The sequence below is a fragment of the Carcharodon carcharias genome, chromosome 14 (assembly GCF_017639515.1).
Source record: "Carcharodon carcharias isolate sCarCar2 chromosome 14, sCarCar2.pri, whole genome shotgun sequence".
Classification (NCBI taxonomy): domain Eukaryota; kingdom Metazoa; phylum Chordata; class Chondrichthyes; order Lamniformes; family Lamnidae; genus Carcharodon; species Carcharodon carcharias.
Genome location: NC_054480.1, coordinates 9,307,393 through 9,335,153, shown reverse-complemented (window position 1 = coordinate 9,335,153; position 27,761 = coordinate 9,307,393). Strand labels below are relative to the sequence as shown.

At 44.2% G+C, this 27,761-nt stretch overlaps 1 long non-coding RNA gene across 1 annotated transcript; it reads right to left on the bottom strand.

Annotated features, from left to right (window-relative positions):
* Positions 1-107: 107 nt before the first annotated feature.
* LOC121286823 lies at positions 108-26,817 on the bottom strand. Its single transcript, XR_005945074.1, has 3 exons — positions 26,767-26,817; positions 1,913-2,012; positions 108-209 (listed from the first exon to the last, which is right to left on the bottom strand). It is a non-coding gene; the product is annotated as an uncharacterized LOC121286823 (long non-coding RNA).
* Between the last annotated feature and the right edge of the window lie 944 nt (positions 26,818-27,761).

The following is a 27,761-nucleotide window of genomic DNA, read 5'->3' as shown; positions in this document are numbered from 1 at the left end:
TATTTGACAGTCATTTTAATTAACACTTGCTGTGAAAGAACAGATATGAAGAGTTGAAATAATATATTTTGAACTTACGCAGTGGCGTTTTTCTTCAACCTGTAAAATCTTGAGTGTAGCAAGTAGCCCGAGGCATCAGTGAGTGACTCATTCTGTCATGTTGACCAATCAACAGGAGTGTCAGCAGTTAAAATGGACATCTTTCTGGGCTGGGTGATAGAAGACAGGTGAGTTTAAAGGAAAAGGGAAAACCTTCCTGCTGGTGTGGGCAGACCAGTATATTAAACAAAATAATATTAAAACATCCTCACATAAATTCTGTCCCTTAATCACCCAGCAATGCACTTAAAAGAAAAAAACACTAAGCCAGGTTTTGCTGGAGAAACAATCATGTGTTACTGTCACATGCCATTGTTAATGTGCAAATCATACAGTGAACTCAGGGATGTCATGAATTGCAAATCTCCTGAACTTTATTAAAAAAAAAATATTCTTCCATGGTATGTGGGCACCACTGGCTAGGGCAGCATTTGCTGTCCATCCCTAATTGCCCATGAACTGAGTGGCTTGCCACACCATTTCAGAGGGCAGTTAAGAACCACATCACTGTGGGTTTAGATTCACATGTAGGCCAGACCAGATAAGGACAGCAGCTTATGACAATGGTTTCAATTTCAAATATATTAACTGAATTTAAATTCCTACAGCTAACATAGTGGGATTTGAATCCTTGTCCCCATTAGCCAGGGCCTCGGGATTACTAGCCCAGGACGTGACCACTATGCCATGGCACCCCAATGCATTGCAGCTCCCTTTGCATAAACCACATCTCATCCACAACCTCCCCATTACTTTTAAGGATTTGTTGGATTTTCACATTAACTGCTCTTTAAACTCACTGCGTACTCTCCTTTCTGTCTTTATTTTACTCTCTCTTAATCCAATCTTTCTTTTCCTCTTATTTTTCTTTCTGAGCCTGATCTGACTCTAATTCACGCTTTCACCTTTCTCCGTTTCTCCTTTCTTTCTCAATCTTTAAGTCTTGTTGGTTACGGAAATAGGTTGTTAATCCCGCCATTCACTGAGGTCCCAAAAGTTCACTGCCATTATTGCACAGTTATCACATCATACATCCAGCTAGTAATGGCACTAATGATATTCAAACTGAAGGATGAGGTTAAAGCGGAGCAATGTGGTGCCTCACTCCAGAAAGTTCCCTCCTCAATGAAATAATGTAATCAATTTTTTCAGCTACTAGCAATGACAACTTCATTTTTTGATTTCAAACATCAAGAGGACATTGGACCGGTCCCTGATTGAGAAGAGATCACATCACATAGATAATGATTAGTCCATGTGATTCCATGGATTAGTTCCAATCATTTGACGGGATGGAGAGGAGTTTTCCAGAGCATTTTCCCTTAATGGCTCTGGGTTTTTCCTTGTTGTTTTTGTCTATCCCAGGAGATGACATGATGGCCAAGACACAACGCCAACCAGCAAGGCCTTCCAGGGTTTCACAATTCTGTGGGAAAAGCAGAACTGCTCAACAACCCATTCTATTTCTACTCTTACTATACTTGCATAAAATTCAAAGTTATGTTATATAAAACAGTGGTTTGACCCCATCTGGAATACTGCACCACACCTCAACAACACCACCCACCACCTTATATTAATATAGCACTTCTAATGTGGTAAAACATCCCATGGTACACCAGAATTATCAAACAAAATTTGACACCGTGTCACAGAAAGAAATATTAAGGCAGGTGATCAAAAGCTTTGTCAAAGAGGTAAATTTCTGAGGACCATTTTAACAGAAAAGAGAAGCAGCGGCTTTGCAAGAGATATTATCCTAGGAGGAGATGCATTGTAGATTCATCAGAATTGTTACAAGATCTAAACTCACCTTAAAGTCGGGCGGTGATCAGGAACTCCAGGTCCTCACAGGCCTCAGGAGTTTCACGAATGCGCAGACCGGGTTCAGAGTGAGTACAGGCCCAGTGCACCTGTGCAAAGAGCAAAAAGGAAATGATGGGAACATTAGTTCATGTGACCGAGAGTCGAGAAGAGTCCCAGGGAGAGGGGCTAGACAGAGGTCCCAAAAGAGGAGTCTCAGACAGGGGACAGGGAGGGGTCCCAGGTAAGAATACAGAGGAGCAAAGAAAGAAGCTCCCAATAGTAAAAGGACTGTGGTTGACAGATTTTAAGTAGTGAGGGCTCAGGAGAAGCCTTGGAGATCGAAGATGGCAACAGAAGGTTGGTGACTCCAATTCCAACATGGATTGTTGGGGTAAAGATATCCCCTTTGGAGCAGACGTGTGCTGCTCAGCATGGCAGAAGAGCTGTGAGTTGTGCTGAAGTGCAGATTGAGGAATCCAGGGGAATGGAGTCTTGGGAGACAAGATTGAAATGCTGTAAGGTGGGTCATTACTGAGACTGTCGGAGCTGGAGAGATTTTGGAGAGAATTCCAAGGTGATATCTTTAAAGGTGAAGACTAGGGTCCCTTGTGAGAGAGACAGGGTTTCTACGAGGTTGGTTGAGAAATCCATGGAATCAGTCATGGATGCATCTGCCAGTGTGGTGTGTTCGACTACAGTTTGCCTGTTAGTTCACATGTACCTCATAGTAACCTTGAATGTTAGCGCATAAAGTATTTATTGTAAATTATTTTATCTTTCTGACCTTGTATAGTAAAGTTTATTTTTGTTCATTCAAAACCCATGGAATCTGTGGCTTTATTATTTTAGCAAGTGTCTTGAATCTCAAACTTTGTTGATGTTGAACAAAACGTTCGGAGTCCCTAACCTGATCTGGTCCAAGATCATAACTGAATGATAAGGGGATAAAAAGGTTAAATTACAAGGAGACATTAGACAGATGAGGTTCCTATTCCAAGGAGTACAGGAGATTAAAGAAAAATCTAACTGTGGTGTTTTAAGATAATTACAGAATTTCATAGGCAACTAGTGGGAAGCTATTTCCTTTGGTTGCAGAAGTCCAGAACAAAAGGGCAGAACCAGAACCAAGAAATTAAAGGGTTTTCCAAGAAGCAATTCTTCCAGGCGTTGGAAATCTAGAACTCTCTCCCCAAAAAGCCTTTGAGGCTGGAGTCAATTGAAAATTTCAAAATATTGATATTGATTTTTGCTAGGTAAGGATATTAAGTATTACGGAACTAAGCAGGTAGATGGATCTAAGATACAGATCAGGCATTATCTAACTGAACGGTGGAACCGACTCAAAGGGATGAATGACATTCTTCTGCTCTTATTTTCCTTCTTTGTGCATCGAGAAGCAGCTGGTTTTGCATTTCTCTCCTGCTATACCTGGGAAACACCTGATTTAATTCATCTCATTCATATATGAAGAAGAACCCAGGGCTCACTGACCTCCAGAGGACAACAAAAGGGCTGATATTAGGAGCTCATGAAGTGGACATGAGTGAAGCCTCATCATATTACTCTGTAATGCAGCAGATAGGCCCACTACTTAACAAATGGGTCTGCTCAATAATATTCAACAGAGAAATCCATATTATGAGAGATCCAGGACATCACTGCAAGAGTTCCTCAGGTTGGTGTCTTCAGCCCAACCATCTTCAGTTGCTTCATCAATGACCTTCCTTCCATCATAAGGTCAGGAGTGGGGATGTTCGCTGATGATTGCACAATGTTCAGCACCAATCGCGACTCCTCAGATGCTGAAACAATCCATCTCCATGTGCAGCAAAACTGGAACAAAAAGGACTGATAAGTGGCAAGTAACATTCATGCCACACAAGTGCCTGGCAATGACAATCTCCAAAAAGAGAGAATCTAACCATCACCCCTTCAATGCATTACCACCACTGAATACCCCACTATCAACAGCCTGAGGGTTGCCATAAAAAAAAGCGCTGAACTGGACAAGCAACAAGAGCAGATTACAAGAGCAGATCATAAAATGGGAATTCTGCGGCGATTATCTCACCTTCTCGCTCCCCGAAGCCTGCCCACCATCTACAAGGTACAAGTCAGGAGTGTGATGAAATACTCTCCCCTTGCCTGGATGAGTGCAGCTCCAACAATACCCAAGAAGCTTGATACCGTCCAGGACGCAGTAGCCCACTTGATTGGCATCACATCCACCAATTTAAACATTCACTCCCTCCATCACCGACACACAGTGGCAGCAGTGTGTACCATATACAAGATACACTGCAGGAATTCACCAAGGCTCCTTCGACAGCACCTTCCAAACCCATGACCACTACCATCTAAAAGGGCAAGGGTAACAGATAGATGGGAACACCACTGCCTGCAAGATCCCCTCCAAGTCTCTTGCCATCCTGACTTGGAAATATATCACCGTTCCTTCTCTGTAGCTGAGTCAAAATCCTGGAACTCTCTCCCTAACAGCACTGTGGGTGTACCTACACCACATGGACTGCAGCGGTTCAAGAAGGCAGCTCACCACCACCACCTTCTCAAAGGCAATTAGGGATGAGAATAAATGCTGGCCCAGCCAGTGACACCCACACCTTGAAAATGAATAAAAAATCCTACAGTACATGGACTGCAGCAGATCAAGAAGATGGCTCACCACTGTCCTGTCCTCAAGACATGAAAGAGATCAAAAACTGTTAAATCAAACTTACTTCCTGCTTATTTAAAAATACGCTTTGCTGGACCAAAAACATGGCTGCTACAAGTCATAGCAGTAACTAAATCATCCCTAAATGAACAGCGTTCTTTAAAGGAAGTAACTAACCAGCTTAATCTAAAGGGAAGTTATGGCAGCAGAGCGTGCAACCGTGGTATGCTCCTCCTACGCTATGTGGGAAGTCATGGACACTTCCAGTGTCCCTTCAATGATGAGTGCAGGAAGTGTGTCCAGCTGCAGCTACTGGCTAATTGCATTTTGGAGCTGGAGCTGCGGGTGGATTCACTGTGGAGCATCTGTCGTGGACAGCAGGTTCAGTGAGGTGGTCACACAGCAGGTAAAGACTGAACAGGCAGAAAGGGGATGGGTGACCACCAGGCAGAGTGGACGAAGGCAGATAGTACAGAAGTCCCCTGTGGCCGTTCCCCCTCTCTAACAGATTTACCGTTTTGGATACTGTTGGGGGAGACGACTTCTCAGAGGAAAGCAGCAGGAGCCAAGTCCATGGCACAACGGGTGGCTCTGCTGCACAAGAGGGGAGGAAGAAGAGAGACAGGGCTATAATGATAGGGGATTCAATAGTAATGGGAGCAGACAGACGTTTCTGTGGCTGCAAAAGAGACTCCAGGATGGTGTGTTGCCTCCCTGGTGCCAGGGTCAAGGGTGTCGTGGACAGGCTGCAGGGCATTCTGAAGGGGGAGGGTGAACAGCCAGTGGTTGTGGTACATATTTGCACCGACGACATAGGATAAAAAAAGGGATGAGGCCCTACAAGTGAAAATAAGGAGTTAGAACGTAAATTAAAAAGGACCTCAAAGGTAATAATCTCAGGATTACTGCCAGTGCCACATGCTAGGGAAAGTGGAAATAACAGAATATATTGGATGAATATGTGGCTGAAGAAATGGTGTAGAGGGGAGGGATTCAGATTCCTGGGACATTGGGACCAGTTCTGGGGAACGTGGGACCAGTACAAACAGAACAGGTTGCATCAAAGCAGGACCGGGACCAATGTCCTCGGGGTGGGGTGGTTGCTAGTGCTGTCGGACAGGGTTTAAACAGGGGGTGGGAATCTGGGCAGGGAATCAGAGGAGGGGGAAAAAAGGAGAGAAACAAAAGACTAAAAGGTAAGAAGCAAAAGTGGAAGGCAGAAAAAACAAGGGCAAAAAACAAATGGGGTCATAGTGCAAAATAAAGCTAAGGTGACTAACAAGGTTAAAAGGACAAGTATAAAGGCATTGTATCTTAATGTCCGGAGGGTTCGCAATAAGGTAGGTGAATTAACAGCACAAATAGATATAAATGGTTATGATATAATGGCAATTATGGAGACATGGCTACAGGGTGACTAAGGATGGGAACTGAACATCCAGCGGTATTCAGTATTCAAGAAGGACAGACAAATAGGGTGAGGAGGTGGGGTAGCACTGTTAGTAAAGGAGGAAATCAATGCAATAATGAGGAAGGATATTGGTTCGGAAAATCATGATGTGGAATCTGTTTGGATGGAGATCAGAAACACCAAGGGGCAGAAAACGTTGGTGGGGGTTGTCTATAGGCCCCCAAACAGTAACGGAGATGTAAGGGAAGGCATTAAACAGGAAATTAGAGACACATGCAATAAGGATACAACTGGAATCATGGGTGACATTAATCTAAACATAGATTAGACAAACCAAACTTGCAATAATACTGTGGAGGAGGATTTTCTGGAGTGTACATGATGGTTTTTTAGACCAATACATTGAGGAACCAACTAGAGAGCAGGCTATCCTAGACTGGGTATTGTGCAATGAGAAAGAATTAATTAACAATCTTGTTGTGTGGGATCCCTTGGGGAAGAGCGACCATAAAATTATAGAATTGTCCATTAAGATGGAGAGTAAAGAAGTTGAATCCGAAACTAGGGTCCTGAATCGAAATAAAGGGAACTACAAGGATGTGAGATGCGAGTTGTCAATGATGGATTGGGGAACCTTACTTTTTTTAAATCCAATACTGGGATGTGGGCTTTGCTGGCTGGTTTATTGCTCATCCTTAGTTCCCTTGAGAAGTGGTGAGCTGCCTTCTTGAACCATTGCAGTCCATGTGGTGTAGATACACCCACAGTGCTGTTAGTAATGGAGTTCCAGGATTTTGACCTAGCGACAGTGAAGGGACTGCAATATATTTCCAAGTCAGGATGGTGAGTGGCTTGGAGGGAAACTTCCAGGTAGTGGTGCTCCCATCTATCTGCTGCCCTTGTCCTTCTAGATGGTAGTGGTTGTGGATTTGGAAGGTGCTGTCAAGGGAGTCTTGATGAATTCCTGCAGTGCATCTTGTAGATGGTACACACTGCTGCTACTGTGCGTCGATGGTGGAGGGAGTGAATGTTTATGGATGTGGTACCAATCAAGTGGACTGCTTTGTCCTGGATGGTGACAAGCTTCTTCAGTGTTGTAGGAGCTGCACTCATCCAGGAAAGTGGAGAGTATTCCATTACATTCCTGACTTATGCTTTGTAGATGGTGGACAGGCTTTGGGGAGTCAGGAGGTGAGTTACTTGCCAGAGATTCCTAGCCTCTGACCTGCTCTTGTAGCCACAGTATTTAAATGGCTAGTTTAGTGCAGTTTATGGTCAATGGCAACCCCCAGGATTTTGATACTGGGGGATTCAGTGATGGTAATGCCACCGAACATCAAGGGGCAGTGGTTGGATTCTCTCTTGTTGGAGATGGTCATTGCCTGACACTTGTATGGCGTGAATGTTACTTGCCACTTGTCAGCCCAAGCCTGAATATTGTCCAGGTCTTGCTGCATTTGGACATGGACTGCTTTAGTATCTGAGGAGTCGCGAATGGTGCTGAACATTGTGCAACCGTCAGCGAACATCCCCACTTCTGACCTTATAATAGGAGGAAGGTCATTGATGAAGCAGCTGAAGATGATTGGGCCTAGGGTCACTACCCTGAGGAGTACTGCAGTGATGTTGTGGAGCTGAGATGACTTACCTCCAACAACCACAACCATCTTCCTTTGTGCTAGGTATGACTCCAGCCAGCAGAGAGTTTCCCCCGATTCCCACTGACTCCAGTTTTGCTGGGGCTCCTTGATGCCACACTCGGTCAAATGCTGCCTTGATGTCAAGGGCAGTCACTCTCACCTCACCTCAGGAGTTCAGCTCTTTTGCCCATGTCTGAACCAAGGCCGTAACGAGGTCAGGGGCTGAGTGGCCCTGGCGGAACCCAAACTGGACATCAGTGAGCAGGTTATTGCTAAGCAAGTGCCGCTTGATAACATTGTTGATGACCCCTTCCATTACTTTATTGATGATCGAGAGTAGCTGATGGGGCGGTAATTGGCTGAGTTGGATTTGTCCTGCTTTGTGTGTACAGGACATACCTGGGCAATTTTTCACATAGCCGGATAGATGCCAGTGTTGTAGCTGTACTGGAACAGCTTGGCTAGGCACGCGGCAAGTTCTGGAGCACAAGTCTTCAGTACTATTGCCGGAATATTGTCAGGGCCCATGGCCTTTGCAGTGTCCAGTGCCTTCAGCTGTTTTTGGATATCATGTGGAGTGAATCGAATTGGCTGAAGACTGGCATCTGTAATGCTGGGGACCTTTGGAGGAGGCCGAGATGGATCATCCACTCGGCACTTCCGGCTGAAGATTGTTGCAAATGCTTCAGCCTTATCTTTTGCACTGCTGTGCTGGGCTCCTCCATCATTGAGGATGGGGATATTTGTGGAGCCACCTCCTCCAGTAAGTTGTTTAACTGTCCACCACCATTCACGACTGGATGTGGTAGGGCTGTAGAGCTTAGATCTGACCCGTTGGTTGTGGGATCGCTTAGCCCTGTCTATCGCTCGCTGATTAAGCTGTTTGGCACACAAATAGCCCTGTTTTATAGATTCACCAGGCTGACACCTCATTTTTAGGTATGCCTGGTGCTGCTCCTGGCATGTCCTCCTGCACTCTTCATTGAACCAGGGTTGATCCCATGGCTTGATGGTAATGGTAGACTGGGGGATATGCCAGGCCATGAGGTTACAGATTGTGTTTGAGTACAATTCTGCTGCTGCTGATGGCTCACAGTGCCTCATGGATGCCCAGTCTTGAGTTGCTAGATCTGTTCACAATCTATCCCATTTAGCATTCTCAACATCCCCACTTCTGACCTTATGATGGAAGGAAGGTCATTGATGAAGCAGCTGAAGATGGTTGGGCCTAGGACACTATCCTGAGGAACTCCTGCAGTGATGTCCTGGAGCTGAGATGACTGACCTCCAACAACCACAACCATCTTCCTTTGTGCTAGGTGTGACTCTAACTAGTGGAGAGTTTTCCACCTGATTCCCATTGATTTCAGTTTTGCTAGGGCTCCTTGATGTCACACTTGGTCAAATGCAGCCTTGATGTCAAGGGCAGTCACTCTCACCTCACCTGGGGAGTTCAGCTCTTTTGTCCACATTTGAACTAAGGCAAAAGATAAGGCTGAAGCATTCGCAACAATCTTCAGCTACACAACACGATGGAAGGTATCCTCAATATGAAGGTGGGATTTCAATTCCACAATGACTGTGCGGTGGTCACTCCTACTGATACTGACATGGACAGATGCATCTGCGGCAGGCAGGTTGGTGAGGATAAGGTCAAGTATGTTTTTCCCTCTTGTTGGTTCCCTCACCACTTGCCACAGACCCAGTCTAGCAGTTATGTCATTTAGGACTCGGCCAGCTCGGTCAGTAGTTATGCTACTGAGCCACTTTTGGTGATGGACATTGAAGTTCCCCACCCAGAGAACATTCTGCACCCTTGCCACCCTCACTCAACCAACTGATTCATCAGCTGAGAGAGGGCAGTACGTGGTAATCAGCAGGAGGTTTCCTTACCCATGTTTGATCTGATACCATGAGATTTCATGGGATCCGGAGTCATTGTTGAGGACTCCCAGGGAAACTCCCTCCCTCCTGACCACTGTGCTGCTACCTCTGCTGGGTCTGTCACAGGGATGGTGATGGTGGTGTCTGGGGCATTGTCTGTAAGATATGATTCCGTGAGGATGACTATGTCAGGCTGCTGCTTGTCTAGTCTATGAGACAGCTCTCCCAATTTTTGCACTAACCCCCTGATATTAGTAAGGAGGACTTTGCAGGGTCGACAGGACTATGATTGCTGTTATCGTTTCTGGTGCCGAGGTCGGCGCTGGGTGGTCCGTCTGGTTTCATTGCTTTTTTGTGTCTTTGTAGCTGTTTGTTACAACTGAGTGGCTTGCTAGGCCATTTCAGAAGGCGTTTAAGAGTCAACCACATTGCTGTGGGTCTGGAGTCACATGTAGACCAGACAGATTTCCTTCCCTAAAGGACATTAGTGAACCAGATGGGTTTTTACAATATTCGACAATGGTTTCAGGGTCATCATTGGACTTTTAATTCCAGGTTTTTATTGAATTCAAATTCCACCATCTGCCATGGCAGAATTCAAACCCGTGTCCCCAGAGCATTACCCTGGATTACTAGTCTAGTGACAATACCACTACACCATCGCCTTCCCTATAAGGGTTATTGCTGGACAGGCGATGGCTAATATTTAAAGAACGTATGTATGAGTTACAAGAATTATTCATTCCTGTCTGGCACAAAAATAAAACAGGAAAGGTGGCTTAACCATGGCTTATAAAATAAATTCAGGATAATACTGCATCCAAAGAGGAGACATATAAAATTGCCAGAAAAGACAGCAAGCCTGAGGATTGGGAGCAGTTTAGAATTCAGCAAAAGTGGACAAAAAGATTGATCAAGAAGGGGAAAATGTAGTATGAGAGTAAACTTGCAGGGGACATAAAAACTGACTGTAAAAGCTTCTATAAATACATGAAAAGGATTAGCAAAGACAAATGTAGGTCCTTTACAGTCAGGAACGGGGGAAATTATAATGGGGAACAAAGAAATGGCAAAAGAACTGAACACATATTTTGGTTCTGTCTCCACAAAAGAGGATGCAAATAATTTCCCAGAAGTGTTAGGGAACCAAGGGTCAAGTGAGAGGGAGGAATTGAAGAAAATCAGTATTAGTAAAAAAAAAGAAATGGTGCTAGAGAAGTTAATAGGGTTAAAGGCCGAAAAATCCCCAGGGCCTGATAATCTACACCCCAGAGTGCTAAAGGAAGTGGCCCTGGAAATATTGGATGCGTTGGTCGTCATCTTTCAAAATTTTATAGACTCTGGAGCCATTCCTACAGATTGGAGGGGGGCAAATGTAACCCCACAATTTAAAATAGGAAGGAGCGAAAAAACAGAGAATTACAGACCAGTTAGCCTAACATGGGTAGTGGGGAAAATGTTAGAGTCTATTATAAAAGACATGGTAACGGAAGACTTAGAAAACATTAACGGGATTAGACAAAGTCAGCAGGGGCTTATGAAAGGGAAATCATGCTTAACTAATCTATTGGAGTTTTTTGAGAATGTAGCTAGTAGAATAAATAAGGGAGAAGCAGTGGATGTGGTGTATTTGGATATCAAGAAGCCTTTTGATAAGGTCCCACATAAGAGGCTAGTGGGCAAAATTAAAGCACATGGGATCGGGGGTAATATACTGGCATGGATTGAGAATTGGCTGACAGACCGGGAACAGAGAGTGAGAATAAATGGGTCTTTTTCCAAGTGGCAGGTGGTGACTAGTGGAGTACCGCAGGGTTCAGTGCTTGGGCCCCAGCTATTCACGATATATATAAATGACTTGGATGAGGAAACCAAATGCAATATTTCCAAGTTTGCTGATGACACAAAACTGGGGTTGAGAGTTGTGAGGAGGATGCAAGGAGGCTTCAGAGCGATTTAGACAAATTGTGTGTGGGCAGACACATGGCAGATGCAGTATAGAGTGGATAAATGTGAAGATATACGCTTCAGTGTGAAAAACAGAAAGGCAGAGTATTATTTAAATGGTGATATATTGGGAAATATGGATGTATAAAGGGATCTGGGTGTCCTTGTACACCAGTCAATGAAAGTAAACAGGCAGGTGCAGCAAGCAATTAGGAAGGCAATTGGTATGTTGGCCTTTATTGCAAGAGGATTTGAGTTCAGAAGTAGGATGTCTTACTGGAGTTATACAAGACCTTGGTGAGACCACGCCCGGAGTATTACTTGCAACTTTGGTCTCCCTACCTAAAAAAAGATACACTTGCCATAGAGGGAGTGTAGCGAAGGTTCATTAGGCTGATACCAGGGGTGGCAGGACTGTCGTATGAGGAGAAATTGGTTCGACTGGGCCGGTATTCACTGGAGTTTAGAAGAATGAGAGGGGATCAGATTGAAACTTATAAAATTCCAACAGGGCTAGACAGACTGGATGAAGAGAGGATGTTTCCCCTGGTTGGGGGAGTCTAGAACCAGGGGCCACAGTCTCAGGATATGGGGCAGGCCATTTAGGACTGAGATGAGGAAATATTTCTTCACTCAGAGGGTGGTCAACCTGTGGAATTCTCTACCACAGAAGGCTGTGGAGACTGGGTCACTGAGTATATTCAAGAAAGAAATTGATAATTTTTTGGATATAAGAGGCATCAAGGGGTATGGAGAGAAAGTGGGAATATGGCGTTGAGATAGAGGATCAGCCATGATCATATTGAATGGTGGAGCAGGCTCGAAGGGCTGAATGGCCTACTCCTGCTCCTAGTTTCTATGGGTTTTCACCAGAGACATAGAAACTGATTGTTAACCTGAAACTGACTCATCAATGGGCAATGCCATATGACCTAAGCTTCTATGGCCTTTGGAAAGTTTTAATGTTACATTCTTGGGATCCCAGGGCAGTCTGCTGTTAACATCCAGCCTATTAACACCAAAGTAGGGCTCCAGACTGACAATAAAGCCTGCTTCAAGTCTAAACCTCCTCAAAGTCTGGTTCTCTGGAAGACTCCTGCTATTGCCTATAGAGTGGAACAAGTCCCCATATGCCAACCTCCTCTTGCTGCGTTAACACCAATTTTGAAGGAATTTGACAACTCTTGCTTTCAGCCAGCTGAACCTGCCTGAACTTTAGCTGCTACGTGAAGGAACCCTCACTAGACTCTGACATTCTGGACTCTAACATTCACATGAATTAATATTCTTTGTTTTGTTTTGTTCTAAGTTATTCTTAATTGTAAAACTCTTTTCTTTCCTATCTCCCTCTTGTGTGCTTGTGTGCATGTATTTGGTAGCGATGACCATCCCTGCAGGTTTGAATGTATGAGTAAATAATACTCTGAGTTAACCCTAATGAGAGTTTGCTGCGAGTCACTTTAAAATTGTCTTCACGAACAGAGGGTTTGGGGAAACACGCCACAGTCTATTTAAAAAAATTAAAACACATCTGCTTATGTACTGGCGGCGAGAAAAATAAAGGAGTTCAGTTGGTCTCTCTCCCCTTTCCGTAATACCAACACCTGCTCAAGGGCAATTATGGGTGGGCAACAAATGCTGACCTTAATTGCCAGAGACACATCCCAGGAACAAGAAAAAGGATCTTTGCCTTGAAACCAGCAAATAGAAGTGTTTACTTTCCATGATTGTTCACGGAATTGTCTTCTAATAAAGATAACCAGCAGGCGTCACTTCTTACCAGCCACTGGCAAAGCTGGTATAATACAATCTTAAAAAACTCTTCAGAAAATGTCTTCTATAAAAAATGTGAATACATTAAATTTTGATGTTTCCGTGTTCTAATAATAGAATCTGAGATATAAATAGGCTACTTCTGACCTTTATACAATAGTTCTTGCAGTAAATTGAAGTTTTTCTATATATTTCCTTTGTTGAATTTATATTCAACGCCATCAGATGGAAAGATTTCTCTTCACATTTCCGCACCGTTAACTCTGTTATCCCCCAAGGATCTGTCCTTGCCCCTCTTCCTACTTCTCATCTACGTGGTTCTCCTTAGCGGCATCATTCAGAAACACAGCGCCACGTTCCATGTGTATGCTGACAAAACTCAGCTCTAGCTTTCTATCACCCAGCTCTACCTCCCGCCACCCAGCTCTACCCCACCACTCAGCTCTACCCCTCACCACCCAGCTCTACCCCTGTCACCCAGCTCTACCCCTCACCACCCAGCTCTACCCCTGCCACCCAACTATACCCCACCACCCAGCTCTACCCCCTCCACCCAGCTCCACCCCTGCCACCCAGCTCTACCTCGCCACCCAGCTCTACCCTGCCACCCAGCTCTACCCTTCATCACCCAGCTCTACCCCACCACCCAGCTCTACCCTTCATCACCCAGCTCTACCCCACCACCCAGCTCTACCCCTCACCACCCAGTTCTACCCCCTGCCACCCACCTCTACCCCTGTCACCCAGCTCTACCCCTCACCACCCAGCTCTACCCCTGTCACCCAGCTCTACCCCTCACCACCCAGCTCTACCCCCGCCACTCAGCTCTACCCCTGCCACCCAGCTCTACCCCCGCCACCCAGCTCTACCCCTGCCAGCCAGCTCTACCCCTGCCACCCAGCTCTACCCCTGTCACCCAGCTCTACCCCTGCCACCCAGCTATACCCCACCACCCAGCTCTACCCCCACCACCCAGCTCTACCCCTCACCACCCAGCTCTACCCCTGTCACCCAGCTCTACCCCCACCACCCACCTCTACCCCGTCACCCAGCTCTACCCCTCACCACCCAGCTCTACCCCTGTCACCCAGCTCTACCCTTCACCACCCAGCTCTACCCCTGGCACCCAACTATACCCCACCACCCAGCTCTACCCCCTCCACCCAGCTCCACCCCTGCCACCCAGCTCTACCCCGCCACCCAGCTCTACCCTGCCACCCAGCTCTACCCTTCATCACCCAGCTCTACCCCACCACCCAGCTCTACCCTTCATCACCCAGCTCTACCCCACCACCCAGCTCTACCCCTCACCACCCAGTTCTACCCCCCTGCCACCCACCTCTACCCGTCACCCAGCTCTACCCCTCACCACCCAGCTCTACCCCTGTCACCTAGCTCTACCCCTGCCACCCAGCTATACCCCACCACCCAGCTCTACCCCCACCACCCAGCTCTACCCCTCACCTCCCAGCTCTACCCTTCATCACCCAGCTCTCTTCTCCACCCAGCTCTATCTCCTCCACTCAGCTCTATCTCCTCCACTCAGCTCTACCCTCCACCACCCAGCTCTACCTCCCCCACTAAGCTCTATCTCCCTGCCATCCAGCTCTAGCCCTCGCCACCCAGCTCTACCTCTGCACCACCTCCCTTGACCCTTCCACTGCCTCTGATTTATCGAATTGGCTGTCCGACATCCAGAAATTTCCCCCAATTAGATATTGGGAAGACCGATGCTATTGTTTTTGGTACCTACCATTAACTCCATTCCTTTATCACCGACTCCATTCCACTCCCTGGCCACTGTCTGAGGTTGAACCAGACTGTTTGCAATCTTTGTGTCATATTTGACCCCAAGCTGAGCTTATACCCTGAATTCTCTCAACCAACAAGATTGAAACATATAAGATCCTTGGGCGTCTTGACAGGGTGGATGTGGAGAGGATGTTTCCTCTTGTGGGAGAATCTAGAACTAGGGGTCACTGTTTACAAATAAGGGGTCGCCCAATTAAAACGGAGATGAGGAGGACTTTTTCCTATCAGAAGGTCATGAGTCTTCGGCACTCTCTTCCTGGGAAGGCAGTGGAAGCAAAGTCTTTGAATATTTTTAAGGCAGAGGTGGATAGATTCTTGGTAAGCAAGAGGGTGATAGGTTATCGGGGGTAGGCGGGATGCAGATTTGAGGTAACTATCAGATCAGCCAGGATCTTATTAAATGGTGGAGCAGGCTTGAGGGGCCGAATGGCCTACCCCCAGCTCCTTGTTTGTATGTTCGTATGTCCTTAAAACCTAACTGTTTAACCAAGCTTTTGATCACCTGTCCTAATATCTCCTAATATTGCTTTGTATCAAACTGTGTTTGATTTATTCTCCTGTGAAGCAACCAGGAACATTTTACTACGTTAAACATGCTATTCAAGTCCAAAATGTTGTCTTTAAGCGCTTCCCATAGTACTGCAAACAATAATCCCGGCTGTAATCCTGTAATCAGACTCAAGGGGCCAAGTGGCCTACTCCTGCTCCTAATTGTTTGTAATCCCACACACAAGTAATTTTAACTGTCAGCAATGTAACCAAACACTAGGAAAATAGGAGGCTTGCTTTCAAAAAGGGATAAGTATTGCAAATACTTAAATTCCCTTTGGAAAATTGATATATTGCATCTTAGTGTATGATCTTTTATAAAGTAGTGAATATACAATGAGTAAAACAGGCAATCGTGTCCAGCATAACGCTACTATTCCCATTTATATCACATGGGAATCTGCCAACTTCATGGAAGGCTGGGATGGTGAAGGGGCTCTGAATGTTGTCATTGCCAATCCCACCAGCTAATGGAAAGGCTGAATTCTTTCCTGTCGCTACCCATTTTCCCACACATACCAGCAGTTTCTCCAGCCTATCACACTCTATAAAATAATTTTAAGCAAAATAGAAACAGTAAATACAAGTTATTCCAATTAAAAGGAAAGAGGCCACAATCTCAAAATGAACACTGGACACGTAAAGGAGAAGATTAAAAGTAAGTTGTTGGAAGAACATATGAAGCTCTGTTGGGGTTGTTGTTCAATACTGCTTTCAGAATGGATAATAACTGGATAACTGAAAGCAGAAAGGAAATATTTCAAAAGGAGGTGGAAAGGGTATGAACCAGACACATTTGAGTAAGGAAAGGGTAGAATTTATTGAAGCCTAGGGTTCCTTGGCTGAATAAGGAGATGAGAAGAAAATGTGAAATGAAATAAAAGCATTCAGTGCTTACAGGGCAGTTAATAAATGAAATAGGAACACAAGAATCATCAGACAATAAAAGTCCGAGGTCCATCTGATTCACCTTGCACCATCCTGGCAGTTACATGGTAGAACAAAAATCACAGATCAAAGAATGGTTACAGCACAGAATGAGGCCATTCAGCCCATTGCGTATGCAAGAGCAGCTCAGCTAGTCCCCCTCCCCTGCTCTTTCCCCTTCAGGTGCTTATCCGGTTCCACTGAAAGCCATGGTTGAATCTGCCTCACCACACTCTCAGGCACCGCATTCCAGGTCCTAACCACTCGCTGTATGAAAAGCTTTTTCCTCATGTTGCCTTTGGTTCTTTTGGCATTCGCTTGAATTGATGTCCTCTGGTTCACAACCCTGCTACCAATGGGAACAGTTTGTCTCTATCTACTCTGTCCAGAACCCTCATAAGTAGATAGAGTGAAACTGTTCCCATTGTTGACTAATCAAAGAGATCAATCTCTGTCAATAAGTCTACAACAGGCCAGATGTGAAGCAAGGAAAAAAACCTCAATGGTGGAGAAGTTTGGAAACCAGAGGTCTAAAGTCATCCATTTCTCCCGAACATCTTACATGTTCTGGAAAATATGATCAACATAGAAAAGTTGCAACAAAAAAAGGGAGACTACGAAGAGTGAGGGAATACAATAAAATGAGCAAAACTTAATATATTGGCACATAAGTAATCTGAACATCGTCAAGTTAGTGGCAGGGCTGGTAAAAGGTGTAGGAGGCTCACTGGTAGAGGAGAGTGAATAAACACCAGGCGTATTAAATCAGTACCTTGCCTCAGTTTTCACAGAGGAGGTAGATAATGGGATATTATTGTCTGTGGAAGTTATTATTCAAAAAGACACATGAGCAGTGAAACCAATCAAAGTTCAGGTGAAAACTTGTCAGGATTTGACAGTTTATAGCTCAGAATCCCAAGAGACGCTAGAGAGAAAATAGCAGATGTTCTATCTATAACCTCCAAAAACTTCTTTGGAAGGCAGAACAATGCCAGAAAACTGGGAAGGGGGGTGGGGGTGGGGGGTGATGGTGGAGTATGTGGAGAGGTAACAAGATGACTCCCCTCTTCAAGGGAGCAGACAGTGCTAAGCAAAGAAATTGTGGATCACTGGGTCATCCTTCAGTTCTTGGCAAGCTGCCAGGGTCGTATGAGACTGTATGTAGCTACTGGGAGAAACATGAGCTATTTATTCAGGGTTAGTCAGCAGGTGTGTCTAAAAACCAGTCTCCACTGTAGTAGCCTAATAGGATCCTTCTGAATAAATAAACAGAGCATCAATGAAGCAAATAGAATGGATGAATAAACAAAAACAGAATTACCTGGAAAAACTCAGCAGGTCTGGCAGCATCGGCGGGGAAGAAAAGAGTTGATATTTCGAGTCCTCATGACCCTTCAACAGAACTGAGTGAATCTTAGGAAAGGGGTGAAATATAAGCTGGTTTAAGGTGGGGTTTGGGGGGGGAGAGAAGTGGGGGGTGGTGTGGTTGTAGGGACAAGCAAGCAGTGATAGGAGCAGATAATCAAAAGATGTCACAGACAAAAGAACACAGAACGTGGCCTGAACCAATAATAATAAAAGGCCCCCAGAAGTGGCCTAGCAAGCCGCTCACTGCATCAAACACTTTGGCCAATAAATAATGACACCCTCATCCTGAGAATGAATGAGGAAATTAAAAGGTACATGACTATGTCCTATCCAATATTTATCCCTTAATATCATTAAAGCAAGCCATTATCACATTACTGTTTGTGGGAGCTTGCTGTGCATGAATTGGCAGCTGCATTCCCTACTTCACAACAGTGACTATATTTCAGAAGTATTTTATTGGCTGTAAAACATAGTGGGGCATCTTGAGGCCATGAAAGGCGCTAAATAAAGGAAAGTCTTCCTTTCTGTCTTTTGGATAGAGAGATGGTTGCAGGATGGAAAGGACAGGTAGAAGGAAAGCTGAGATGTTGCACAGGCTCCATACTAGAGTCCATCTTATTTACCATAAATCTAATTGATCTGAACTTAGGTATTGAGGGGCAATATTTAAGTTTGCTGATGTCACCAATTGGAGACACGGTAATTTGTGATAAAGATTATGAAAGTCTGGAAGAGGACAAGGGCAACAGGATGGGTAGACAGGTGGTAATTCACTGGAAACAAATGCAGCCTAATAATAGGGAAATGTAAGTTTGAGATTTGAAATGGTGCCAAGGGCTCTTTCTGTACAGATACACAGGTTAGTAAAGGTGGCAGTGCAAATAAATAAAGTCAACAAAGACCAAACAGAATCTTTGACAGAATTGGCCACTGCAGGGAATAAATCCAAGGCAAAAACTAATTTGACCTTGTCCTTGCCAATCTAATCTCCCTTCCTAACAGCACCTTCACCACGTGCACTGTAATGTTTCAAGACAGCAGTTCAACAGTATCTTTTCAAGGACAATTAGGGCATGGCAATAAATTTTAATCTTGCCAACAACGTTTACATCCTGTGAATAAAACAGGTAGGTAATAATGAAATTCTATAAGACCTCAGTTAGGCTGTAATTGGAATATTGTGTACAGGGATAGCATAAAGTCACTGGGATGATATAAGAGATGAGGGGCTAGAGTAATGATGACAGACCTGAGCAATTGGGGATTTTTTCACATGGGCTGAGAAGATTAAAGGTGACCTGGTAGAGATCTTCACTATAAAGGGTTATGATAAGGGAGTGAAAGATTGCATCCGGTATTTGGTGAGGCAGTGGCAGAAAAGAACTTATTTAAGAAAGTCATAGAAAGAATTAATGGGTAGGTTTGAACAAAATTTCCTGAGTTGAATGGGGAATATCTCAGCCACAAATTGTTGAAGCAGAGTCATAAATCCTTCTGAAAGGGATCAGAGATTTGCTTGATAAAGGAGAACATTATAAGTTATGGGAAATTATCAAGAGACTGAGATTTGTTTGAGGAGAGAGGGGACATAGGATTGTGCAAAATCAGTAAAAAGAGGCCTAAATTCGGCAGAAGCGAGAAGGGCCGAACAGCTTTGTTCCCTTGCTATAAACGTTTCAATGTCATGGCCTAGTTTTGGGCTGATGAAGGCAGCCAGCCACGCAAACAGCAGTGCCCGAGTGAAAGAGAATTTGTCTTCTCAACTTGGGAATCCAAGTGTTTGGACACTTCAAAAACAGCAGCACTGTCAACCAAGAGACTCGTGGTGACTCTGAGTAACTGTGAATTGCAGGAATTACAAGTTCACAGTAACTTAATTATCTAAGTGTAAAACCTGGGATTGGTTAGCATTGTTAAAATAGTCAATATTTAAACTGTACAGAATTCAGGGGGAAAATTGTAGGGCTATAAGGGAAAGAGGAGGTCTTGTGGCACAGTGGGTAGCGTACCTGCCTCTAACCCAGAAGGTCTGAGTTCAAGTCTCACTGCAGGACTTGATGGTCACTGGAGGTGTATTCACAGTGTGGCCAAACAGGTTGACTGTGAATCCTTCCAACCCATCTAAAGCAGGTGGTAAGCACAGGAAAGTCTCCTGGTTAATCATGCTTGATGGGGAGTGGCACCCCTCAAGTTATAGCCTCTAGAGACAGGACAGAACAGACCTGTTCCAGGAACAAACTAGCTATGGCAACAGATATAAGCACATGTGTTTCATCTGCCCCATGTGTCATCTGGATAAGAAGGTGATAGGTGAAGAAGCAGGGGAGAGGGACTAATTGGATAGCCCTTTCAAAGGGCAGGCATGATTGTCCAAATGGCCTACTTCCAGGCTGTACAATTCTATGATTTTTCACATCGGCTCGTTTCACAGCTTTCTCATTAACATTTGCTTTGATTTTATAACTAAATTCCCTATTCTTTGATCTCCCATTCCCCATATCAACTCTCACACCCAAGCTATTCTCATTGGTAGGATGACACATCCCATCAAAGCACCACAAAAGAAAGACAGCAAGCAACATACAAGGGCAACAGATGCATGGGAATACCACCTCCTGCAAGTTCCCCTCCAAGTCACTCACCATCCTGACTTGGAAATATATCGCCGTCCCTTCACTGTCGCTGGGTCAAAAATCCTGGAACTCCCTCCCTAACAGCACTGTGGGTGTACCTACACCACATGGGCTGCAGCGGTTCAAGAAAGCAGCTCACTACCACCTTCTTAAGGGCAATTAGGGATGGGCAATAAATGCTGGCCTAGCCAGAGACACCCACATCTCATGAATAAATATATTTTAAAAATCATACCTATATGTGCCAGCTGTGGCTCAGTTGGCAGTACTCTTGTCTCTGGGTCAGAAGAAGTCCTACTCCAGAGACCTGAGTATAAAAATCTAGGCTAAAACTCCAGCATAGCACTGAGGGAGTGCTGCACTGTTAGAAGTGCCCTTTTTTTGGATGAGATGTTAAACTGAGGCCCTGTCTCTCCAATGGGGGTAAAAGATCCCTGCCACTATTTCAAAGTAGAGCAAGGGAGTTACCCTGGTATCCTTGGCAATATTTTTACCTCAATCAGGATCATTAAAACAGATTATCTGGTATTATCACATTGCTGTCTGTAGGAGTTTGCTGTGTGTAAATCGACTGCTGTATTTCCTACATTACAACTACACTTCAAAAATACTTCAAAGGCTATAAAGTGCTTTGGGATATCCTGGGGTTGTGGAACGTATATGTTTGTAAGCCTCTTTTTGTAGCGTTCCCCACACAAAGAAAACATGTGAGAGAGTTTACTTGGTAAGAAAAGTGGGCACATAGAAAAAGGAGGGTGAAGAAATGGGAGAGGTGGAAGGAGTATTAAGACCAAATAGAACAAGGCAAAGGTATAGGTTTTAGGAGGTTTGTGAAAACAACAAAGGTGCTGGCAAGGCATGGGAAATTTTGTGGAAGAATTTCAAAGGCCAAACATGGAATGATTCAAGGAATTGCCATCAATACTGGAATGAAGGGATTAGGGAACAAGTAGTAATGTAGAGGAATATCAGAGCAGTGAAGATATGATGGGGTCCCTCTGATAGGATGGAGGGTGGCCCTGAAAGATTTTAAAATGAATCTTGAAATCAACTTGCTGAAGCCAGTTTGTCTAAAAGCTTTGGTATGTGGGACTTTGTGCAATAAATAATGTGGCCCATAAACATTCACTCCCTCCACCACCGACGCACAGTGGTACCAATGTGTACCAGCTACAAAATGCACTGCAAAAACTCACCAAGGTTTCCTCTACAGCACCTCCTAAACCCATGACCTCTGCTACCTAGAAGAATAAGGATAGCAGACACCTGGAAAAACCACTGCCACTAAATTCCCCTCAAAGTCACACACCATGTTTGGAACTATATTGCCATCCTTCATCATAACTGGCTCATAATCCTGGAATGCCCTTCCTAACAGCCCAAGCCTAGACATTGTCCAGGTCTTGCGGTATTTGGACATGGGCTGCTTCAGTTTCTGAGGAGTTGTGAATGGTGCTGAACATTGGGCAATCATCAGCGAACATCCCCACTTCTGACCTTATGATGGAAGGAAGGTCATTGATAAAGCAGCTGAAGATGGTTGGGCTGAGGACACTACACTGAGGAACTCCTGTAGTGATGTTCTGGAACTGAGATAAATAACCTCCAACAACCACAACCATCTTCCTTTGTGCTAGGTATGACTCCAACCAGCAGAGAGCTTTTCCCCTGATTCCCATTGACTCCAGTTTTGCTAGAGCTCCTTGATGCCACACTCAAATGCCGTCTTGATGTCAAGGGCAGTCACTCTCACCTCACCTCGGGTGGTTAGCTCTTTTGTCCATGTTTGAGGTAAGGCTATAATGAGGTTAGGAGCTGAGTGGCCCTGGCGGAACCCAAATTGGGCGTGGAATAAGGATCAGCATATATTACATATCACATATATATAGCACATCAGCGTATAAAGGATCAACATAACTTCCTGTTTTTGTACTCAATATCTATATTTATAAAGCCCAAGGTCCCATATGCTTTGCTAACTGCTCTCTCTATATGTCCTGTCACCTTCAAAGATCTATGTGCAAGCACCCCCAGCTCCTTCTGTTCCAGAACACTCTTTAGAGTTGTGCCATTAACTCTACGTTGCCTATCCCTGTCTCTTCTGCCAAAATACATCACCTCACATTTCTTTGTATTAAATTCCATCTACCACTTGTCTGCCTATTCTGCTAGCCTATGTCCTGTTGAAGTTGATTAGTATTGTCCTCACTGTCTGTCGCACCTCCAACAACTATTTACTACAACTCACTGTTCTCTGTCTTTAAGCCAATTTTTTTTATCCAAGCTGACAATAATCCTCCTGTTCCATTAACCTTAATTTTATTAACCAGCCTTTTATGTGGTCCTTTGTCAAAGGCTTTCTTAAAACCCATATAGACAACATCTACTACAATTCCTTCATCAACCTTCTCTGTCACTTCATCAAAAGATTCCATTAGATTATCAGATATAATCTGCCTTTTACAAAAATGTGTCTGCTCTCTTTAAGTAACCCAAATTTTTCCACATGCCAACTATTTTTCTCCCTGATTATTGTTTCTAAAACCTTACCCACCACAGACATTAAACTGGCCACAATCTCCACACACACACTTCCTTTAACAACATAGGATGCAAGCCACCTGGATGAAGTAACTTATCCACTCCAAGCATAGCCAGCCTCTCCACTACATCGAGCCTAAGAATTTTGGAACATCCTCTCTCCAGCACTGCAATGTTCTCCTTAATCAATACCGCCACTCCTCCCCCTTTTCTTCCTTTTCTATCTTTCCTGATCATCTTGTATCCAGAAATATTTAACACCCAGTCCTGCCCTTCTTTGATTCAGGTCTCTGTTATAGCCGCAACATCCACATGTCAATCTGCGCCTGTAACTCACCAATTTTCATTATCACGCTCTGTGCATTCACACACATGCACATTAACGCTGATTTAGATGTTATTACTTTCTCCCTTACTCTGAACTCACTTAATACCTTACTATTCTGGACTCTAACACTATCCATCTCTCCCAGTATTCTGTGCACTTTGCTATTCCTCTCTGGTAATTCCTCCTGGTTCACACATCCAATATGCATCATACATCTGATGGAGAATCCACAGCCCTCTGAGTAGATAATTCACAAGCTTATTAGTGAATAAGTTTCTCCTTTTCTTTACTCAATGGTCAACTTATCCTGAGACTATGATCCTTAGCTGCAGATTAGTATAATTACCAATTGTACGTAATTTTATTACACTTTAATTTTACAGTGCCATAAATGAAGTTGTCCGTTTCCTGTATTTTTACTTGCTTAATATTTGCTACTTGCATGGTGGAAGGAGGTCTGTGTGGAGCATAAACACTGGCAAAGACCAGTAGAGTTGCTGTAATGTCCATGTAATTCTGTGTGGATGAGGCTTTCAACAGTGGTGAGGTTGAGCATTGAGCAGACAGTGTACTGGAGGATCAAAAGTTTGGTGTTGGCAATGCAGCAGCTGTGACGAGGAGATATGGTCTAAAGCAGATCCTATCTAATCTAGACTGGTACTCTAGGGGAAACCCCAATGTAAATATCTCTCACAACGGAGACTAGAATTTAGGTGTCCTCATTACAAATGATACCTTACACTGCAGCAACAGAGATAAAAACAAAAAACTGCGGATGCAGGAACAGCTTGGCAACTTGTGTGTAAGAAAAGACAACTGACTTGTTCTCAGAAATCAATCATTCAATTGAAGTATTATAAGACTTTAAAAATGATCTTGTATTGGTAAAGCACCTTTCATGACCTCACTATGTTCCAAAATACTTCACAGGCAATTATGTATTTTCGAAGCGTAGTTAAGGAAACATAACAGCCAACTTACACACAGAAAAATCCCTACAAATAGCAATGAAATGAATGAGCAGATAATCTATTTTTTGTAATCTTGGTTGAAGGATAATATTGGCCAGAACAAGAAGATACACATGTTTTTCTTCAAATAATGACTGTGGGATCTTTTACAGCCATCTGAGGGAGCAGACAGTGCCCTCCACTTAACAGTTCATTCAAAAGACAGCATCACCAAAAGTGTAGCACCCCCTCAGCACTGTAAGGAATGCCAAACAAGATTAGATCTGGATTAGATCTTGAACCCAAAACCTTCTAACTCTGAAAATAGAGAGTTGCACCTGAACCAAGAGTGAGACCTTGGGTTCTACAGCAAGAATGGGAAGGTTGGTTCATTACAATGTAAATGGGCCATTTTACCACAACTCATCAATCATTAAGCACTATGGCAATTAGTAATGCATATATACTAGGATATATCAACATCACAGAAAATGTTCTGGGTGCAGCAACTGCCCACCAGTAACCTTGGTAGGCCACTCCAGAGGGAATTAAGAGGTAACCACATACTGTTGGACTTGAGTCAAAGGTAGGCGAGACCAGGTAAGTGACAGGTTCCCTCCCCTGAAGGGCATTAGTGAACTGGTTAGCCTTTATAGAAATTTAACTATCCAGAAAGTACCTGATATATTAACACAAAAAAATGCCAGAAATCTGAAACAAAATTATAAAAATACTGGAAATACACAGCAAGTCAGGCAGCATCTGTGAAGAGAGAAATAGAGCCAACATTTCAGGTCGATGGCCTTTCATCAGAGCCAGAAAGAGTTATGACAGGTTTCAAGCATGTAAGAGGCAGAGGAGGTGAGGGAGAACAAAATGGAAAGTCTGAGGTAGGATTAAAAGGTGAGATTAATGTCATGTATCATGTAATCTCTCCTATTTTTCACCACATCGGACCTTCCTTTTTATTCGTTCTCCCCTCCCTCATTTCCCTGCCTCTGTGCTTTCCTAAAACCTTATCTCTAACTTTTTCCAGGTCTGACGAAAGATCATTGACCTGAAGCATTAACAGATCTTCCAGTCTATCTCTCTCCACAGACCTGACCGATCTGACCTGCTGAGTATTTCAACTGAATTTACTAAATTCAACTGCATAAAATTGCCATGGTTACTGATCTAGCACCATAACCACTACACTGCCACACACCAGATGATACTAATTTTACTGATTTTACAGACATTTTGAAGTGTATAATAAAATGGTTCAGCTATTATCCAAAGATTTAATTTTTAAAAAATGTTCGGGAGCTAACTAGCAGTTCAAAGGAAAAGTGCACTGTCCAATGTGCTACTGAATCATTCGGACCAGGATAGTCTGAAGTTTGTTCACTCCTCAGTGTGGATGGAATGAGCTGATTTCACACTGGCCCCTGGGCACCACTAGGCATTAGAGCCAAAAAAAATCAGCTCGTTCTTGATCAGTAACTCTGGTAGGAGCTGTAGGGGAAAGTGCATTTGTGTGTACATATTGGGTGAGGACAGGTCCTGGCTTCATTCTGATGGCCTCTGCAGCCGAATAGCCTAACAACCCTCACCCTCACTTGATGAGGCACTGATGGGTGGGTAGCACGGGTAAAAGACTAAAATAATAATAAGGACTCGAAACGTCAACTCTTTTCTTCTCCGCCGATGCTGCCAGACCTGCTGAGTTTTTCCAGGTAATTCTGTTTTTGTTTCGGGTAAAAGACTACCGGAACATAAGAACTGAAGAGCCTGCATTTATATAGCTCATTTTGCGACCTCAGGATGTCCCGAAGCATTTCACAGCCAATGACTTACTTCTGGAGTACGGAGGAGCCAATTTACGCACAGCAAGACTCCACAAACAGCAATCACCAGATAATCTGTTTTTCTTCAGTGATGTCGGTTAAATGTTTTGTGGCAATGGGAAGAAAGCTGAAGTTTTAAAAATAAAATGAAGCATATGCTGAAGACCAAGGTCTTTGCCTTAATAAAGGTTCCCTAGACTGACAGAGAGCAGCAGCAGCTGTGGTTGGCATTGAGCAGGGGGAGTTGAGAGCTCTGGGCCTCTGCACGGATGGGAGCGGGGAGAATGCAGCAGAATCGGAACCTGCCCTTGATGCAGCGGCACTGCGGTATCATTCCAGACTGGCTCCGAGAGCCGGCTTTTCAACCCCTCACTCTGCCTCTACAACATCCACAAAACCACCCTCTCCTCCCGCAACAATATCACACCCCTTCTGCAGCTTTCGCCAGTCATTAATATGCAGCATTTAAATACATTGAATATTTATTTACCGAGTGATGTCATGTCCTCTTCAAATCCTAATAAACTCTGCTGCCCTGTCAATCACTCCAAACTCTGGGCATCTTCATTCTATATAACAGAAGGTCACTTACCCACTCGCTCAGGGTTGTGTGAGGACCAGCAGATCCCCAGTTTACCAGCTGATTGGGTTTTGCTTTGGGAGGGTCCGAGTCGAGTGACTCCGTCCCACTCCGAGCATGGAGCTGGAGATCTGCGTCTCCCTCGCCTTTGCGTCGCTGCTTCTTGTCAGAGACCAGGTGGCAGTAGAGTGAGGGAGAGATACAGAGTCACAGAGAGAGAGACACGCACATACAGACAGAGAACTAGGGAGAGAGATAGGCAGAGAGAAAAAGAGAGTCAGAAAGAGGGAGAGAGAGAAAGAGTGAGAGAGACAGAGTCAGATAGAGAGACAGATAGGGAGACACACAAAGAAAGAGAGAGAGAGAGAGAGCGAGACAAAGAGAGAGTCGGAGAGTTAGAGGCAGAGAGATAGACACAATAAACACACAGGTCTAGGGAGCTCTGTGCTATTTTACTCACGTGTTTGTTATGGGAGAGGAGGGTGGTGGAGGGTGTCATGACAGCAGTTCACAGCCCGAAGTACTTATTGACATATTTACTTTTTTTAAGGAAGACATGTTTTTTTAAAAAGAACTGCAAACAAAATCTGCCTGAGAATGTAAAGTAACCATTTGTTGGAAAATTCCTAAATAGATTACACTTGACTGACTAGTCTGGAGAACATGGAATGTCACACTTAAAAGGTGTCAAGGACTCCTTCAGAGACACTTCAAAGGGAGAGATGCAATGCAAAAGACTGAACTCTAATCTCCTGTGGTTGCAGAGAAAATGGAGACTGATTAACATCTCAGCAGAAACCATCTCCTGTTGCATTATAACTCAGAATGTGGAAATGCTTTGAGTTAAAAGAAAGCAGATTCTGGGTGGGAGACACATTTGTTTTTCCCTTCCAGGAACCCATAAGAAAAGGTGTTAAAAAGCCAGCTGCAAAACTGATGTGTTTGTGCTAGTTCTGGTATGATAGTGTGTTGTGAAGAACAGCAACTAGGCATCCTATAGACTCATT